Source organism: Diplotaxodon limnothrissa, linkage group LG17 (genome assembly GCF_057381915.1).
Source record: "Diplotaxodon limnothrissa isolate DT_005_m linkage group LG17, D_limnothrissa_male_GT1.1, whole genome shotgun sequence".
Classification (NCBI taxonomy): Eukaryota; Metazoa; Chordata; class Actinopteri; order Cichliformes; family Cichlidae; genus Diplotaxodon; species Diplotaxodon limnothrissa.
In genome coordinates this window covers 10,498,113-10,518,154 of record NC_140612.1, presented here as the reverse complement: position 1 = coordinate 10,518,154, position 20,042 = coordinate 10,498,113, and positions in this window count along the sequence as shown.

Below are 20,042 nucleotides of genomic sequence, written 5' to 3'. Positions count from 1 at the left end.
CATTAAACAGCCCATTCATGCTGGAAAACCCTCCAGTGTCGCTGAATTAAAACAATTTCCAATTATCACAAACATTTGATTGCATTTCTTCCTGCCAGTGGTAGCACAACCAGTTTATTAGGTCTTGGAGGAATTAATTTTTTGCATAAGGTCAAATAGATTTGGAAAGAAAAATTTTGCATTTGCTCAGGATATCTTTGTCTTATATTTTACGTTCATGATCTGAAACATCAGATCAACAAATAAGTGTGAAAAACAAAGGAAAAAAGTAAGAAATTCTGTAGGGGGAAATACTTTTTCAGAGCACTGTAAATGTATAAGCATCACCTGATCTCACTGTTAGATGAAACCTTGAAAGGTCTCATCCTCACAAAAAAAAAAGTCAATGACTTTCAAAATGTTCCACTGGGCTTTGTCTTCCACAGGACTCCCAAAACATTGAGAACTCATCAATTCAATACAACGATTTTAAATCGAGGTCAAATCAGACTTGGGGAGGCTGTGTTTGGGGATAAATTTAAAAAGCCACTTTATAATCACACAGTCAAGGGTATCCATATCACTGTAATGTTAGAACTGTTGATATATTGAGAGTATCAAAGAGCTTATTAAAATCTGAATCAGCTTTATTGACCAGGTATGTATATACATACATTACTATTGCTTTGCTTTTTCTGCCTATTTTCATGATGTAAATGCAGCGGTGCAGAAAACCTTTAAACTTGGTGAAAATATTCAGCTGTGGGGTTCTTTCAAGTGAGTTGCACTTCTCTCTTCCACAGAGAGAAATACCACTGTATTTGCAGACACATTGCTAACCTCTCCTGGCTCCATAATATGTGTGGAGGCTACTGTATATGGGCCTGTTTGAAGTTCTGGGAAAGTGTCAGTACTGCAGGCCTGTGTAGCTTTCCATCGACATTCGTGAAACCTCAACTTCATTCAAAAGAATCAGGATAAATCCAAAGGTTGGGAACACATGGCAACATCACAAGAAGCTGATTTAGGATAGAGTCAGAGGGTTTGTTCACCCAAAATCAAAGAGTACAAACTGTGACTCTATTCTTACAATCTTAGTAATATCAAAGACCTTCCTCATGGTCATAAAACATTGTATTCATCGGCATTTAAAGTTTGTGCGTTAAACCAAAGTGATCAAAGTCATGGAAAGCTTCCTAATAAGTAATTAAGTGGGCCTTGAGTGGAGATTTATGTGGAATCACATTTTTAATGATTTGGGCAAAGTTCATACTAAGCTAGAATACCATTGAAAGCATGATAAAGACATGCAAGATCTCAAATATTAAAACACTTTAACTTGTAGGTTTTAAAACAGTAAGATGTTCCATGTAATATTTTACAGTTTTCATCAAGCATTAACAGTAAAGCAACAAATTTTTGGCTGGTTTTGGCTCCATAATTTTCCTCTGGTCATCGAGTGGATCAATAGCCCACACCTTGAGAACGACTAACATGTACTAAAACATCTGATGTGTTCTAGTTATTGAGGTTTGGTTTGGGGTTTGTTTTTTTTTTTACTTAACACATTATTACTTCTGTGGTTTTGTCATACAATCTTTAAATTGAGGCAACACTTCCCTAAAAGTCATGCCATGTAACTCACATGAGATTTCATCCTTGAACAAATTAAAGCCAAAGTGGCCTTGTGGCTTATTGGTGCTTTAAGCTACTTGGTGTCACATATTTGATTTAATAACTGGACACACACGCACACTCTTTGGTGGCTGTGGGACCAGCCGTGCTTCACCCCGTGCCAAAGTAGCTTACTTCGGGCTTAGCTGCCAGCCTCCTGCTTCCCTCCTCCATCATTACTGGTCCCATCATCAGTGATGCAGTGGAGAATGCTGTACACCCCAGTCTATCTTGTTAGGGCAGATTAGCCACTAATATACAGGCAGAAAAGAAGCCTCTTCATTTAATGCTGTTCACCACACACTCCTGATCCTGTCCTTCCTCCCCTCAGATGCCTGACATCTTAATATTATAAATACTGAATACAGGAGATCTCGCTAAGTGCTCACTCGGTGGGTCATTAGACCCGTAAAGAGCCACTGGAGAGGAGTTTTTGGTCTCCGCCAAGACGCCTCACTGAACACATGGATTATTCCATCCTAAAAAATTGTGATAAATGGATTCTCTGGCAGATTATGCTCTTCACTTTCAAATATAACACTGAATGAGGGAGAGCAGATGTCTTTTCAGAACAGCAAAAACATTTAGATTATTTATTTATTTGTTGTTTGGCCAATGAATCCCCGCAATCGTTTCCTTCATCTTGCACACCTTCACTTAATAACATGAATATTTAACACGAGCAAATGGGAAGAGAAAACCTTGTTTATCTTTAGTGAAGACACACTATGTACATGTCTTTCCTCTGCTTTTTACAGCATCATGGAAAAAGTAAAACAGATGGTAAAATATTATTAAAATGTCTTTACTACCAGATAGAATGTGACCCTACTTTTCTCATTTTTTTTATTTATTTATTCTATTTATTTCAAGATTTAAGGAGCTTTATTGTCATTCGCATCACATGTTAACATGAGGTGGAACATAATTATGTACACACGGTCCCGGAGTGAAAAGAAACTAAATAATGAAGAAACAGAATTTTTTTTTTTAAGTAATAAAGAAATGGTTGTTTTTGTTTGTTTGTTTGTTTGTTTTTTAACAAACAGGAATGACAAGTAATAAAACAATACAATAAATAATACTATAAGTAGAGTGAAACAACCTGAGTACCAGTATGGAGTATGGGTTTAGAGTGTAGGTATAAATATAGGTGTAAATACTTTAGCAGCAAAGGGCATGATGACCAGCACTGATAAAGTGACAGTGTCATTAAGTGTCAGCAGTTAAGGGGCTACGATAGCAGTTCTTGTCCATTTATGTATTGCGAAAGTCTCACAGCTTCTGGAATGAAGCTGTTTCTCAGTCTGGTGGTTTTGCATTTGATGTTCCCCAACCTCTTGCCTGAGGGGAGCGGGACAAAGAGTGGGTGTGCTGGGTGAGTGGGGCCCTTCATGATACAGGTGGCCCTCTTCCTGCATCTGGAGGTGTATATGTCTGTGACGGTTGGGAGGCTGCCTCCGACAACTCTCTGTGCAGCCTTCACCACCCTCTCTGCACAGTTATTTATTTTCAACATAAGTAAACAACATATTGCATGTCTTTAAATAATATTTCAACAATTCCCGGCTGGTTAATGCATCCTAAGATGGCAAATTATCCACCAGTCAAAATGCACATGAGATTACTTTCAATTATAATCTCAGTTCTTAATAAAAATACTTAAAGAAGGCATCGACCTACTGATTCCTCCTGGAATGTCTCTCTTTTAAAAGGGGACTTGTTTTTTTTACTCTTTAACTCTTAAAGCCTACTTTGAGTAAAGACTGTGTGTGCATCAGAAGTTAGTGAGGGTGGTCTCTGCCTACGCAGCTACCCTCAGATAAGCCCAGAAACTATTTTAATGGTCTGCCTATGTTGTTAATGGTATATACTAAGGTGTCTTTATGGTTAGTCATTAGATTTACATTTTGAATAGAAAAAAAAAGTTCTTTATTCATACTTTAAACATTAAACAGTTTAACTGCAGTTCTGCATGTTTCCACTGGAGGGCAGTGGAACACCGCGTTTGTCCACACCAGAGGTTGAATATTTGGAAAGTGCAGGCCGCTGAGCTCTCCATCCATACCGCTGGAAATGCCTGACTTTGTTTGAGTCAAGAATGGCATTTCAAGTAGGACGAATGTGATTTTTGTCTATTGATGTGAGCAAACCTGAAACAAACATTTGCACTTTATAAACAATGTTTCACTTGTTTTTAAAAAACAAACAAACATGTTTTGATTGACATTCATGAAAACCACAAAATATCTAGGTCTTTAAGACATATTTCAGTTGAAGTTTTCTATTTATTTAAATTGTTCCTCTCTGCTTAATTTGATTTTTATGAATTGTAATCCATTTTTAAGAAGACTCGCATTAAATAGATAAATACATAGATTTCTGTTTAAAAGAAAACTTATTTTATTGTTATCTAAGGCTAAAAAATAGTGAAAATTTGGTGTTTGTGAAGCCACAGAATGGCTCAGTTCAGGTATTTAGCAATAAAATGTCTCAATAATGTATCATCTGGTGCTCTGTTTAGGAAATGTGCTTTCCATCCATCCGACTCCATCATCCGTCAGCCATCAGTAAAGGGAACAGATTCACAGCTGATTCTGTGAGACAAACACATGGAGGTCTGCTGTGTTTCAGGCCCAGAGACACTACATCACTGTACTTTTTTTCCCCCCTTTGCAGACCTGAAGGACTTTGTTTCTCCAGGTCATGTCCTGATCCTGCAGTGTTGCAATAAGAGAAAAAGTGTGAAAGAAAAAGAATAGCAGTGGGAGGGGGAGAGGGAGGAAGGCTGCTAGAGGGAAAAGAAAAAGAAGACCTTTAGTCCTTGAAGGTGCGGGTCTCTCACTAGTTCGTGAGGTCAACGGCAGCAGCTGTCCTGCTTGACCGACTCTGATGAAGCTGCAGATTTCTCGCCTTCATGAATCATCCCACTCCCCATTCTCCTCCTCCTCCTCTTCCTCCTGCTCTGCTTTCACCTGGACTTCTTTTCACAAAGAGGGGATTCCTCCTCTTAGGCCTCTTTCTTCAGCACTGAGGCAATCAGACTGTTGAACACGCGGAGGGAGATGAGACATTTTAAATTAGTGTTAGGAGAGGGGGAGACAGAGAGAGGGAGAAGAGGAAAATGACATTTTTCATTTTCTACAATAAAAGGTACTACATTGAATTCTTGGAGCATGACAATACAGAGGAGTAAGTAATGGAATAGGAGCAGACGTGGTGCCTGTGTGTTAGTGGATAATGAGGAATTTAAAGATGTATAGTCCTCTGCTGCCATTCAATCACACTCTCACCCACTGCTGTCACTGGCCCTCGTCTCAGTGCTGTCACAATACTCCACAGGGACTCAAACTTCTTCTGCTGGAAGACACATTTGTAAAATAATTTCTGGGGCCATTCAACACTGGTCTTTAGGGGGTTTGGGTTATCAGCTAATCAAGAAAATTGGACCCTTGTACTACACTTCTAATGTCCTCCAAGCACTGTATTTATCTGCAGTTTTGACTTTTACAGGAACCGCAGTGGCAGAGTAGACCAGTGCCCTGCAGCCTCCTAACGGGGAGGGTCCTTAAAGAAACTGCATGGAAATCAAAAACCACCACTGAAAATCTTTCTCACGGCTCCCCCGTGATGGAAGAGTGTTTGAATGTGACTGATGATGAGGACTTGGTTCTCCTGTTAGTGATAATATCTTGTGGAATCTTGGAGAAAAGATACAGAAGTATTTTACCATCAAAGAAGTACTGAAAGAGGGCGGTCCTTTGCTTGGGATTCTCCAAAAACATTATGCAAAATATATCAAGTTGCGACTGTCTATCTCTTGAGTTATTGCTACCTAAGACAAAATAGCCAGCTGACATGATAAATATAATCCCCTTTTAAGTAATCAGTGATCTAAAATCAAACAAAATGTCTTTCAGAGGCACGTAATATATGACTTTATGATTCAAAGTGCTTCACAGATATGCATGAAAATAGAAAGTAAGCAAACCAACCATATTTTCTTTCATTTACATATGGAAATATATGCAATTTAAATGGAAACTCTTTTAGGGAAGAGGTTTAAGAGTATTTCATCAAGTCCAGGTCTGTTAAAGTGTAACCAAGGTATTAAAAAATAAATATTAAGATACAAAACTCTCAAGTTATCCTTAAAAAATATGAAGAAAAAGCATAAACCTCTTTATTTTTGATTGGATTGGTGCAAAAACAGACGTATGTTCTGCTTGGCTAAATTGTTAGTATATTATTTTTAAGTGTACAACAGTTTAAAGTTCACTTCTCAAATCATGTGCCAATCCAATGAATTTCCCCATATGACTTTTCATATAGAATATATTACATTATTTCTATACCATACACATCATAACCAGGCGATAAGGCAAATAGTGGCCACACATTGGCCCATTACAGACTATAATATACATATGTTTGATTGTTTGTTGGTTTGTTTTTGTGCCCTTTTTTGTCCACTTGAATCCAGCTTCTTTGCGATTTATCATTCTTATTGTTTTTCATTTGTAGTGTACGTAACACATTCAGTTAATATAAATTTCAAATCAGCTTTCTTTCCCACACAGAGCTACACATCTCAAGGAACTAAAACATGATTAAGAAAAGAATGTGCCGTACAGTATTGTCATACTAAGTGAACACTTGGTTATATTTTGCCAACTTGCAGGAAATTTTTGCACAGTTTGTACCATTTTTGCATTAATGCACTTGAACACTTTATATTAACAAGAAGACACTTGTGTTTTTATGGTATTTTACCGTGATTTTTGTGACTGCAAAGTTGTTTTCATATTTCCAGCGGTTGTGTAATCCAGAACTGTGTTAGGGTTTTGGCTAGCAAAGGGCTTCCATTGTGATCCATGTATTTAAGAGGCACAAAGCCACTGTTCATCTGTAGGGGAATTTATAAAAAACTGTGAATATGTTTTAAAAGTTGTCATTCAAAGAATAGAGGAAATGCAAGAAAGCGAGCAGGAGCAAGGACATGCAGTTATATTTTGGAGTAATAAACTCTTCTTGGAGATAACAGTATAACCAAGAGCTAAGAATAGTATTGTGTAGTGTATTCTTTACAGCACTGCAACACTTTGTTTTTTTTTACAGTAGATTACAGCTGTAAAAAAAAAGCAGCTTAATCTAGCTGTCAGTACTTTAGTGTGATGCAAGAGGGGAAAAATCTTGGTGTACACCCCAAATTTGAATTTTTTAACCCTTTAATATTATTTCCAAGAGCTGGTGTGACCCTTCACCTTCCCCCACCCTACTACTCTCTCCACCCTCGCCCTCCTTAAAAACATATATTTAGTGTTTGCGGTCAAAAGAAAGACCTTCCACAAATTTGATCCAGCTGTGATGCTTTTGCTTGCTGTAGAGCAAAATACAGCCCTTAGCACAACACTGCGCACGATAATTACATTAAAAGAACATTATTTATATTCTTAAATAACGTGTTGCAGACATCACATGCTCAAGTGTGTCAACACAATCACGTGCATTCAGGCTTTTACTTTCTGTGCTCACACTGACAATAATAACCATAGCATATGCAAACTATAGGTTAGCGCATTATAAAGTGACATAACCACACAGTAATTTCAACTTCAGAAATCCTGTCAAGAACCAAAGGGCCCGTCTACAGAGGGCAGAAAAATTCTTTACTGTTACCACCATAAACACTGTTTTGACATAATTGCTGCCCTGAGAGTGCATGAAGTGGAGAGTGAACCTCATTTATTAGATTCTTAACGTCCCCAAGGGGCTGTTTTCCCTCACAGCGAGCAGTCATTAGAAAGCCCATACACACAGCAGGAAGCCTCAAGACAAAATGCAAACATCTTAGCGCATCATTATTCTGTGTATGTTTCAAGTTGGCCCTAATGGCACATTGTTTCTTTTATTTCCTCCTTTGCATTTTGGCAGAGATATTAATGTTCAACTATTTTTTGCTCTGTAGATACAGTACAAACTTTTTTTTTAAAAAAATATAAAATGCACAAAGCTTATTACATTCTTCTTGTTATCCAGTTTTAGCAGCTCTGTTGTCAAACAATGTTAGGATGTAACCTTCAAATGTTCAGTTCACTTCCAATTTGGATTTTTTTCACCTAATGAGTTTGTGTGTTGTTTTTCTTTTCTTTTTTCATCCTCTAGCTGATTATTGAATCACAGCCACAAAGAAGGCAAAGGGTTCAGAGTAGAGAGAGGCTGTGCAGCCAGTCATCAGAACATCCTTCAACTCATGTGGATGAAAAGGATGAATGTTCTGCAAGTGTTCAAGGCCAAAGTGAGAGATGAGAGGAATGTGTTGATTTGCTAATGGAGCAGAGGTGACAGAGAGCATACAGCAACCTTTGAACAAAAACACTTCCGTCATGACCTCTTTTTTCCTTTTTTTTAATAGAAGATTTTTCTTACACTTTGCTTCTGTTCCCTCTTGCCTTTCCCAATTGTCATCTTTCCATCTGCATTCCTCCATGCATACATAAATATTTGAGTCACCACTTATGGCTGATATTTTCTAAGTCTTCAGCATTCTATTGTTATAGCCTCAGTTACTCTGAAGATGCAGGGACGAGCACATTGTGCACCCAAAGGAAATTTCCTTCCAACAACAAAATTACATTCGGATACAAAAACAGGCGTGCAAGCCCAAGAGTACAAATGTACGCTCTAACACACACACACACACATCTCCCATCGGTATATAAGTGCATATTAGCATGCACGCAGACAGACACTTGTGAAAATAGATGTTCTCACAAAGCTTGCAAAATTCCATTACACTGAAAAACTCCCGACTCAAAAAAATAAAAAAGGGATTTGAGTTAATTTAGTAAATACAGGGTCAGAGCTTGCCACAAGAGCTGAGAGGAGGTGAGGTGCATCTGCTCGGGCTCCTGTGTTTGCACATGTGTGTGCGTGTGGAAGAATCGCTGACTGTGTGAAGCAGGGAGTCCTGGCGGCAGCAGCTACCAGCAGCGGCAGTCTAAAACCCAGCCACGCTCTCCAGAGATAGCGCTTCTTTCTCATTTGCTCTGGCCCTATTTTAATAATAGCTGTGCATAAGTAATTTCTATGAGGCCAGGCAGGCACATGGGCACGCGTGGAGGGGAGGAGGGGGGGAAATTAAACTCATTTTATCTGTGAGCAGGTGGATTCCTATTTATCATTAACATGCATAGAATTTGCACAATGTTATTTCTTGCTGCTTCCACTGATGGCACGTCATCCAAATAATGTCAGAGGAGGGTCTGCCCCCCCCCCCCTTTTTTTTTTTGCTTTTTTTTTTTTTTTTTGCTTGTGCTGGAGTGAAATTCATAGATAAAGGTACTAGGGAGCTTTTTTTTTTCTTGCAATTTTCTGCAAACGGAAACTAATTCTGGGAAGCTTCTTATTACAGTGCAGGCTCATTTGGTTTGCATTAAAAGAGGGACAGGAGTGACATTAGGATTTCTGCCAGATTTCCAGGAGATGCTCCAACATTCACTCTTATATCATTAGTAACGCTCCTCCCCCCTGCCTTCTTTTTTTTTTTTAAACAGAAGCCCCCTTTTCCACTTTTAACTGGCATTAAACAATCTCAAGTCATTATTGAGCCAATAATAAAACTGGAATATATTTGACTTCCTGATTTAGATCCTATCAAAATATTGGAATGTAAATGTGTAATTCTGAACGCATGATATGAAGGTTAATAATTGCTGTATATTCTCAGGGTGCTTTAAGCATAATTCAGCAGCAGGATTATTTGTCATTTATTTAAAATTAGCATTGGTTTTTCTTCATCTGTTTGCATTATTGATCTTCTTTTTCTTTGTTTTTTTTTTTTTTTGCACCACATCCAGAGCTATTTCTAGTTTATCTAAATTTAACGTGCTACCCTTCAGATGCAATGAGGGCTTTGTCAATGAGTCAACATGTTCAGATTGACAGATTCTGCCCAATCGTTAAGCTTACCAAACATTTATGATGCAGGAAACAGACGATTGATGATCAAAACAACTTAAACGGTCAATTGATTATTATTATTTTCTATGCTTTAATTTTGTAATTTTAAGCATCAAACTTCATGTTTCAGTTTCATGTTCCATCAAAGACTTTGTAAATCAATCAAATCAATATCTAAAAAATAAACAAACAAACATGAAACTTCGGATCAAAGCGCATTTATAACTGAGCCCTCTTCAATCACCCTTCCTGTTACCTCAGCATCCCATGCTGTTGTCATGTAGAGGAACAACATCACGCGCCCACTTTGCCGAGGGGGATCATGGGAGACGCGTCTGCAGGCGGGATTATACTCTCTGTGACCAGTCATTCACACCAGTGTTTACGGCGATGAGTAGCGAGATGATGATGTGTGTCTCTGTCTCCTTTTCTCTTTCCCCCCCCTGACAAATAACAGCATGGCAGCTCATGGCAGCTTCCAGGGCTCCTCCTGACAGCCAGCCAAGCAGCCAAGCAGGCAGGCAGTCAGCCATTGTTTTGTAATGTGTTTCACTCTGCCAGCGCTGATCCTTGCTAAGGTACTTACCACGCCATTGTTGTCTAAGTATGCTATTTTCTGGCTGGGCACCTCCACTATAGAATAGGGCGCTTTCTCCCCCTTTTTTCTTTCTTTCTTTCTTTTTTTTTTTTTTCAAAAGAGAGGTTTGTTACAGTCACCGTCATACTAATCCCGGTGTGTGATATGTATATGTGTCAACACAGAGAAAGGGAGCGAGAGGGAGAGAGGGGAGTCTTAACCCATGAGAGAAGTGGTGTGAATGGCAGAGAGGCAAATAGACAGACAAGTCCCATTCAATCCTTACTGTCCTCCATGACATCAAATTACTGTTTATCAAAATAAGACGAGCAGTATAATAAGGATACTTTAGGAGTGTATCGACTAATGCGTCTCAAACGTGTACGGGCCTTATGGTATTTTCTGCAGAAACATTCACCAGCAGATTAAAGGAGCAGGGTCAGGGAGGGCTATGAGCTGCCGCAGGGATTGATTATTAATTTGTGAGGTAAAGAGTCTTGTTAAAGCAGCTACGGCTACATCGTCTAATCCTAGAACTTTTAATTAGACATTATGCTAAGTGTTTATTTGCTTTCTTACTGGGAACTGGATGAGAAAGTTGATGCCAACCTTCCAGTGAAATGTGAACTTAGCTTAGCGTAGCTAACCCAAAAAAGTAGAAATGAAAGGGAAGAAGCTGGCATGGCCCAAGCTGGACGTCGCTTCTAAATCAATTCTAAACAAGAGTCACTAACCATGAACTATTTCCTGATTCGCCATAGCTTTCTATTTTAGATTACATAGGACATCTGAGAACAGGAAATCATCTGACCACATAGGTTCAAAGCTGAGTAGGAACCATTAGGTATAACCTTCCTAGCAAATATACATCAACTTTTTAGCAATTTTTCATTTCTCCAAATAACATCCAAAACAATTGAGAATATTAGCTCCCACAAGGCCCTAAATTCTCAGAGACAACCCTTAAGATACACCTAATGTTTGCGAATGTAGCACCATAAGCTACATTTTAAGAATGGCATTTCTCTCGGCCGTGTGACAAATTAATGCACAACCTCCACTTTGATTAATCGCCACTCAGGGGGACCTTTTATTTTCCCATTTCTGGTTAACTGTGCATATTTCACTCTGCCATTCTGATAGTGGAACAGGAAATCTGTGAGGAGCATTAATAAGCTTAATATAGAAACATATTTGAACCCTGGTCTTCCACTAAGTAGATTATAAACATTTATTATTGCATGTTATCATAATATCCTGCACAGCATATTGCAAAACTTCTGTAGGCCAGTTTTCCTCCCGGTGCAGTGGAAGATCATAGTTAATTCAGCAGCGTTATGGTAATGTAGAGGTCCCTATCGGTCCCGGCATCGCACATACTAACAAGCTTAGGATAAGCCCAGCCTGGAATGGTATGAGGTTTGAATTTCTGGAACCAACGCGGTCTCTGCAGCCAAATCTCGCTTCAGCAGAAACCAGTGGGGTGATTCCTCTGCTTAAAAAAATTAGTGCTAGTGCATATATTTTTTTTTGCAAGGAAAGGAGGTTTGATACCTCGTGAGGGGTGAAAAATGCACTGTATGTAAAAAAAAAAAAAAATTTAAGGATGGCAAAAATCGTCTTGAGAGGGCTAATCAGCTGGCAACTCTGAAAAGCCTGTAAGGTGCATTAAGAGATTTATACACAGCGCAGGGGTAAAGCCTCACAACATTGTTGACTCATTTAAAGATGCCAACATCTCAACTTTGTGCACCGCTAACAAATGCACACATGTTAAGTTGGTGTACTCTGCACTTCTCCTGTCTCTGTAAATCGCAGTGTATCTGCCATAAGCATGTTATGCCCCGGGGCTCATCAGAACCATGTGATCCAGTGGCAGAGCTGCCACTATGAGACAACATGCTAAATCCTGTTTGTGAGACTTGACTGCTCTCAGCTCTTAGACTAATCTAACCACCCTCAACCTCCAACACCGGAGAGGAGCGTCTGTCGATCTGAGCGGAGGTGGGGGGAAGCCGGAGTGGAAAAAAGGTGCTGAGGAGTTGGGAAAAGGATACATTTGGGGGGGGTTCCTTCCATCAGTTAAGATGTGCAGAAATGAAGAGTGCAGAGGAAGTTCCTATGAACTTCCTGTTCATAAAAGACTATTAATGAAACTGATTATGCCTAGCACAAAACTACAAGGGACTTCAATTCATAGCAATTCATATTATTTAAGTAGCAAAACCCTGCAGCCAGTTTTACAATGTCAGAATCGTAAATTTGTCAAACTGGACGCGATGTATGCCCACCACTGAAGCTACGATGCATTTCTATTCATACAATGCTATCAAACTATAACAAATTACCAGTGAAAAAGTGCAATCTTACAACAAGGCACAGGAAGAATTCCTGTGGCTGCAGTTTGACTTTACAGTGAATCATCAAAACCATAAGGTAGCTGTAATTTTGCTCCTCGCTCTATAGGTTCCCTGTCCTCCACAAAGTGTGCATTTTAAAACAAAACCATACATCAGCTGTCTGATCAAGCCTGACATGTCGTCAATGGCAGATGAATAAAGTTAGTATTTGTCTCGCTTTGATTCTTCCTCGCTGTTTTCAGTTAACTGTCTTCTTCTGTGACTTTAGACCATGTGTATTCCAACCTGGCTGGAGCCTACAAAGCCACACCCCTCCCCCACATTGGACAATCGGACCATCTCTCCCTGTTCCTCACACCTCGGTATTCACCACTCATCCAACGTGTGAAACCTGCTGTGAGGACAATTAAAGTGTGGCCAGAGGGGACAGACGCAGTGCTCCAGGACAGATTTAAAAACACAGACTGGAATATGTTCACCCACACAGACCTGGACCAGTACGCCTCATCTGTACTGGATTACATCTCCAAAACCACAGACAGTGTCACCACCCAGAAACGGATCACCATGTACCCCAACCAGAAGCCTTGGATGAACCGGGATGTTCGTCTCCTCCTGAAGGCCCGCAACACTGCCTTTAGGTCAGGAGATGCACACGCCTACAGTACAGCCAGGGCTAATCTAAAGAAGGGCATCAAAAAAGCCAAACACCATTACAAAAAGAAGGTAGAAGAACACTTCTCCAACTCCAACCCCCGACGCATGTGGCAAGGACTCCAGACCATCACAGACTACAGGACCACCAAACCCTCCCCCGCATCCTCTGATGTCTCCTTCCTCAACGAGCTCAACAACTTTTATGCTCGTTTTGAGCGAGGGAACCCCACAACCACAACCAAAGCAGACATGACGCCAGACTACCAACCTATGACTCTCTCCCCCACCGATGTAGGAGCGGTGCTGAGCAGGATCAATGTCCACAAGGCTGCAGGCCCTGATGGCATCCCCGGGCGTGTTCTCAGAGCGTGTTCTGGGGAGCTTGCAGGAGTGCTCACAGACATATTCAATCTGTCCTTGGCCCACGCTGTGGTACCGGCCTGCTTCAAATCCACCTCCATCGTCCCGATACCCAAAAACTCCAACCCATCTTGCCTCAATGATTACCGCCCAGTAGCACTCACCCCCATCATCACTAAGTGCTTAGAGCAGCTGGTCCTAGCACACTTCAAATCCTGTCTCCCCCCCACCCTGGACCCCCACCAATTCGCATACCGCCGGAACAGGAGCACAGAGGATGCAGTCTCCATCGCAATGCACTCTGTCCTCTCACACCTGGACAACAACAACACCTACGCCAGAATGCTGTTTATAGACTTCAGTTCAGCATTCAATACAATCCACCCCTCACAACTCATCAGGAAACTGACAGACCTGGGTATCAGTTCCCTCATCTGCAAATGGTTACTGGACTTCCTGACCAACCGCCCCCAACATGTCCGGCTGGATAACCGCTGCTCATCTACCATCACAATGAACACCGGTGTACCACAAGGCTGTGTGATGAGCCCTTTCCTCTACTCCCTCTTCACCCACGACTGCAGACCTGCTGATGGTTCCAACACCATCATTAAGTTTGCAGATGACACCACGGTGATTGGCCTCATCAGTGACAACGATGAGGCCGCCTACAGGGAGGAGGTGGATCGTCTGGCTGAGTGGTGCGACAGAAACAACCTGCTGCTTAACACCGAGAAGACCAAGGAGCTCATCGTGGACTACAGGAGGAATGCTGACCCACATCCACCCATCCACATTAAGGGGACGGCTGTGGAGCGTGTGAGCAGCTTCAAGTTCCTGGGAGTCCACATCTCCGAGGATCTCACCTGGACGACCAACTGCTCCAAGCTGGTCAAGAAGGCTCACCAGCGCCTCTTCTTCTTGAGGACTCTGAGGAAGAACCACCTGTCCTCAGACATCCTGGTGAACTTCTATTGTTGCACCATCGAGAGCATCCTGACCAACTGTATAACAGTCTGGTACGGGAACTGCTCTGCCTCGGACCGGAAGGCGTTGCAGAGGGTCGTGAAAACTGCCCAGCGCATCGCCGGAGCACCACTTCCTGCCATAAAAGACATCTACAGGAAGCGGTGTCTGAAAAGGGCTGGGAAAATCATCAAAGACCCCAGTCACCCATCACATGGACTCTTCACCCTCCTGCCCTCTGGGAGGCGCCACAGGAGCCTCCGGACTAAGACCACCAGGTACCGGAACAGCTTCTTCCCCACAGCTGTCAGACTCCTGAACTCTGCCTCCTGACATCTGACCCACGTTAAACTCATGGACTGAACATACACACACCCACAATGGACAACTGTACCCTCAAACACAATAATAACATGGACTGAACCACCACTCACAACCACTAGCACTTTATATAGCCTCTGTAGGAATTATATCTCACTTACCTTAACTGCACTACTGTATAGCTCTGTGTAAATAATCATTCTGTACATTTGATAATCTTTAATCCTACAACTGTTTACAACTTGCATAGTTCCCATTTCTGTATAGCTGTATATCCCAGATTCTGTAAAGTTATTTATTTCATATTCTGTATAGTTTTTCATATTTATATCCTGTTCATATCCTGTACATAGCTTGTACTCACTACAGCCTGTACATACTTATAGTTATAGAATATTCACAACATACTTCATACCGTGTACATTATAACATACCATAATAGACCCATTTCTGTAATATACTCACATATCTATATTATTGCTAATATATATTGTAATATATCTATATCACTAAAGCACTTCTGGATGGATGCAAACTGCATTTCGTTGCCCTGTACCTGTGCATGTGCAATGACAATAAAGTTGAATTCTATTCTATTCTATTCTATTCTATTCTATTCTATTCTGTGCCCGTCTCTCCGTCCGCATCTGTCTGTCTTCCATTTCTCTCTAAATGATAATTCAGAGCATCACAGATTTGGCACTTGTAGCAGGTCTCGCAGAAAAATTAATTAATGCAAACTCCAAGTGCTATCAAAATTATACATTTGGAGCGAGCGCAGATACAGAGAAAGAGAGCGAGGGGGAGAGAGAGAGAGATGTGAGGACGTTCTGGTCTCATTAAGAGAGCAGGCAGAGTGGAATTAGTCTGAATATAATGACAGGCCACACTATCTCATGTAAAAACAGCCCTGTTTTCCTCTCTCATTCATTGGCACTAGTAATTAGTTTTGGCCCTAAAACTGTCACCCTTTACTCTAGAAAAGGCAGATGTGATTTGAGGTGCAATTTAATCTTGCTTTAATGAAGAACTAATGGACGCATTGCAAATTACTTTTTCTCCCCCCTTCTCTTCCAACCCTCTGTGTGATTGAACGGGGGGGGGAGTGAAAAAAATCTATTTCCTGCTTTTGAAAAGATCAAGAGTATCTTTGATAATGGTGAGAGCATCACCGGCAGCTTCATTGCATCGAGCCAACAAGCTCTTTTAGCCGAATCACAATTCAGTGGAGAGGAGGCCACAATTAGTGACAAAGCACAGAGAGCGCTGTGGGGCCCGGGCAAGCAGAAAGCCTCCCGGTGCTCCAGGCTCCTTGTTAGAAACAGGCCCTGGAGGTGTCACACAGGAACAATGAGGCCTGATAAATTACCCCTCAAAAAAAGAAGAAAAAAAAAGATGTACTGCTAATTTTCAATTACACCTATAATGCATTCCCAATTGGAAAGCGAAATTGGACATGTGTGGAACAAACAGCCATAGGCTCAACACTCGTCCCTCTGTTTATGACACTGTCGCTCACTGAGGGCTTATGATATCCAGAGTCTATTAGCAATAAATGACACGGTGTTTAATGTGGCAGCTCGTTGGTGATTTGGCTCCACAGATACAGAAAGAGAAACATAGACAGAAGGGAGCAAATATTGGTCCCCAATAATATCTTGTCAATACATTAGATTTTTGTCAAAGGATAATCATTGGCAAAAGAGACAAAATTGCATTCTTATCTAATTTAGCCCAATTTCTAAAATGATGATGTTGTTTGGAAAATGAACATTTGTACATGCCTCTTTCAGAAGAGAGAAAAGAGAGGAGGAGATGTGTGTGTGTGTGTGTGTGTGCGTGCATGTGTGTGTGTGTGTGAGAGAACTGCCTGTCTGCAGCTCTCTAAACCACTTAAGGGCCACTGTGTTTCAAACTGGCATCGCTAACGGATGATGTTGTAGAGAATATATCAAGGCCAAATAATAGTCCTTGAAATGGGTGAAAAGGGGATGTGAGAACTGAGGAGGGTCAGACATGTGGAACATGTGTATCTGTCTTTTTGTATGTGTGTGTGTGTGTGTCTGTGTGTTCGTGTATTTGACTACAGCCAGAGCTAGAAGGCAGAAAGCCTAATGGGAGTGGGCTTAACTCCTGCACACAGCCTCACTACATATCTGATTACTGGGACCAGTAATTTTCTTTCCTTAAATAAGGAAGAAATTGGATAGGATGAATGAAATTTGGCTGTCATATTGCAATGATGGTGCAGCAGGGAGATTATGTGTTTCACATAATCGTTCATCATTTCCCAACCAGTGTTCGGGCTTAGCATAATGGAATTGGTAAACTGGTTTAAATCAGAACGTGAGGACAGACTATCAGGCAGACTGTGAGGGTCTGTGGTAATGTCTTCAGACCAAACAGAATATTTTCACCACAGAGCTGCGCGCGAGCTGAATTACACACAGTGCGAATACTACAGGAACACGGCGTTTTCATCTCCGCCTCATCACAGCGACAGAACACGTCGAAAGATACCTCAGCACATCCTGAAAGATGTACCTTTTTTTTTTGCTATGTAAGAAAAAGAAATAAATATATAATTTGTATTTAGATTCATGCACCTGGTTTAAAAAAATTTTTATACATGCATTTAAAGCTAAACAGTGTACATCATTAGTCATTTCACCTAATAGCAAAGTGTACTGTCTTATTCTGAAAGAATTTATCCTTGGATCAAAGCTCACTAGAACAAAACATAAAACTGCAATTAAGAAAAAAACAGATTATTATAAATCCTTATGGGGTATATTGATTTAAATTCAGCCTGTGATTATTATGTTCCACATAACACATTATACGTAAAACCACTGGGTAAATCCATATACTGTATATTTATTTTTTTACGACTTCACATTATTCTTTATTGAAATGTATTTGGACACGGTGGACGTTTTGAAGAAATAAATGTCATAATTAATTCAATTATATTATTTTTGTTTTGTTTTTGTTTTTCAGGCATGTGTTGACATAGCCCTTTGAAAGGTCATTTTGGAAAAAAGACCATTTCAAATAAATCTTTGGTATTTAATTATATGATGAAATAATTGCTATCTGATAAATAAATACTGTGATTTTAATATTGAACTTAACCTTAAGATTTAAAAAATATACATTGTCAGCACCTGTTGAAGTGTTAAGCAACACTTACATGGTTCCGAGTACATTTCTGTGTCTACAGTCAGTATATCTTTACATAATTCACACACAGTTACACACAATGATATAAGAAGACAAATGTTCACTTTCTATGTGTTTCAGTTCGTTCTTCTTAAAAAATAAAGATCATTGTCATATGTGTCATTCTGTGAATTGTTACTGAAATTCTGTTCATCTGGGAGTAAAAAAATCTTTCCAGGTATTTTAGTTGAATTTTGATGTTGGGGCTTTCCTCTTTATTTGCAACCGTGCAAACAGATATGACCACCAATTTGTTGCAAGTGATCCTTTTGGGGTTTTTTAATAACTAAACAAATGTCCAAGTGACATTTCCAAACTGACACAAAATGAATCTGTTCTCCATCCAACTTGACGTGTATCGATGAACAAAAATACTAGCTTGCAAATATCAGTGCACACTGTGTACACACTGATGTTATATTGCTGAGGATGATTTATAGTTTATCTCTGGTGCAGTCTGATGGTCTGATCAGAAATAATACAGCATCTGCTGCACAGTGATAGCAGACCTCAAGAGAATAACTAATCGCCACTAGGTGTCACAGTGGCTGTTTGTAAAAGATGAGCCAGCACCTGCTCTCTGTTTGTCTGTCTGCCACATTCAGTGTAGAGTCTTATGTGCTACATGTTCCTCTACCAAATCTACAGAGTAACCCTGCCAGGAAGCTTTTAGAAAACTATACCTAGATAAATAAATGATCAAAAGATACACTCAAATTAGGCGTATTTTTCCTGTGAAAACGGGGATAAAATAATATTGGATTCAAGCACCATTAGCTGGAAGCAAATGTCACCTGCACTGGATGTGAAGGTATTCTCAGTACTTGAGATATTTTGACAATTTTGAACATTTTTTGGTCAGCTGTTTTGTATTACACGGTTTTTATACACTTTTCTCTGTGCAGGAGAAATGAAGATCTCTTAAAAGGTAATGTGAACTTGGCTACCTGTGATAAATCATTATACAAATGAGCCAAACTTACTAATGTGAACACAAGGAAATAGGCCATTGCATTGAAAAAAGAATAATGAATACTGCATTACTCCTCAGAATGCACACTAGGGGAGAGATGTGCTAGTTCTCTTCTTCCCATATCTTTTTAGCACAACAAAATGATAAAAATACAGAAACTCTGAATTTTAGAGAACTGTAGCTTTTGCTGTTAATACAGCAGTTTGCTGATTACTCATTATGTTGTACTACACACCAATGTATGTCAGTTGGCTGATAACAGAAACACTGAAAATAAGTTTGTCAGTAAGGCATTGAACCACAGATTTCTGGAACACTATGCAAAATAAACTCCATCTGTTGTGTTTTCCAAAATATTTTGGTAATATTATAATTAACATTACCAACCTGTGCATGTGCCCGGTGGCTAGAATATCTATTTGGGGTCTTTTTTTTTTTTTTTTTGGAAGCGCACCAATTATTTTAGCAACTACTGTCATCATTCTGGAAGAATGAACTTTCATCAGGACCATAAATGCTTCACTGTAGGACAAATGTCATCACTCTGTATGACTTTGAAGTGACTTGTGCGTACAATGGCAATGCAGGGATTGAAAAGGGAATCACTGGAACAAATCCCCACCTGTAAAAAAAGAGGCGAACAGTCAGAACTCTTTGCAAAAATGAGGTGAGGTCCCTGTATTCTTCTTTTTTTCCCTTCTTCCAAGGCACCACAAGTTTGCCTTTTCAGAGCTATTCATCATACTGTTTAATTTTTCCCTGCTGCTCAGTACACTGCTACATTTTCTTATACCTGAGAAGATGTAGTTTCATAGGCAGGTAAAGCTGGATTTTTAAAATGGGTTTAAACACTGGAAATTAAAAAACTGGAGCATGTATCTCTTAAGTTTGAATCTCGCACCACAGAGATATGCACAGCAAATGTCTTTTTTTTTTTTTATCATAGTCTAACTACAGGTGAACAAAGCATTTGACCCTTTTTCTACAACTC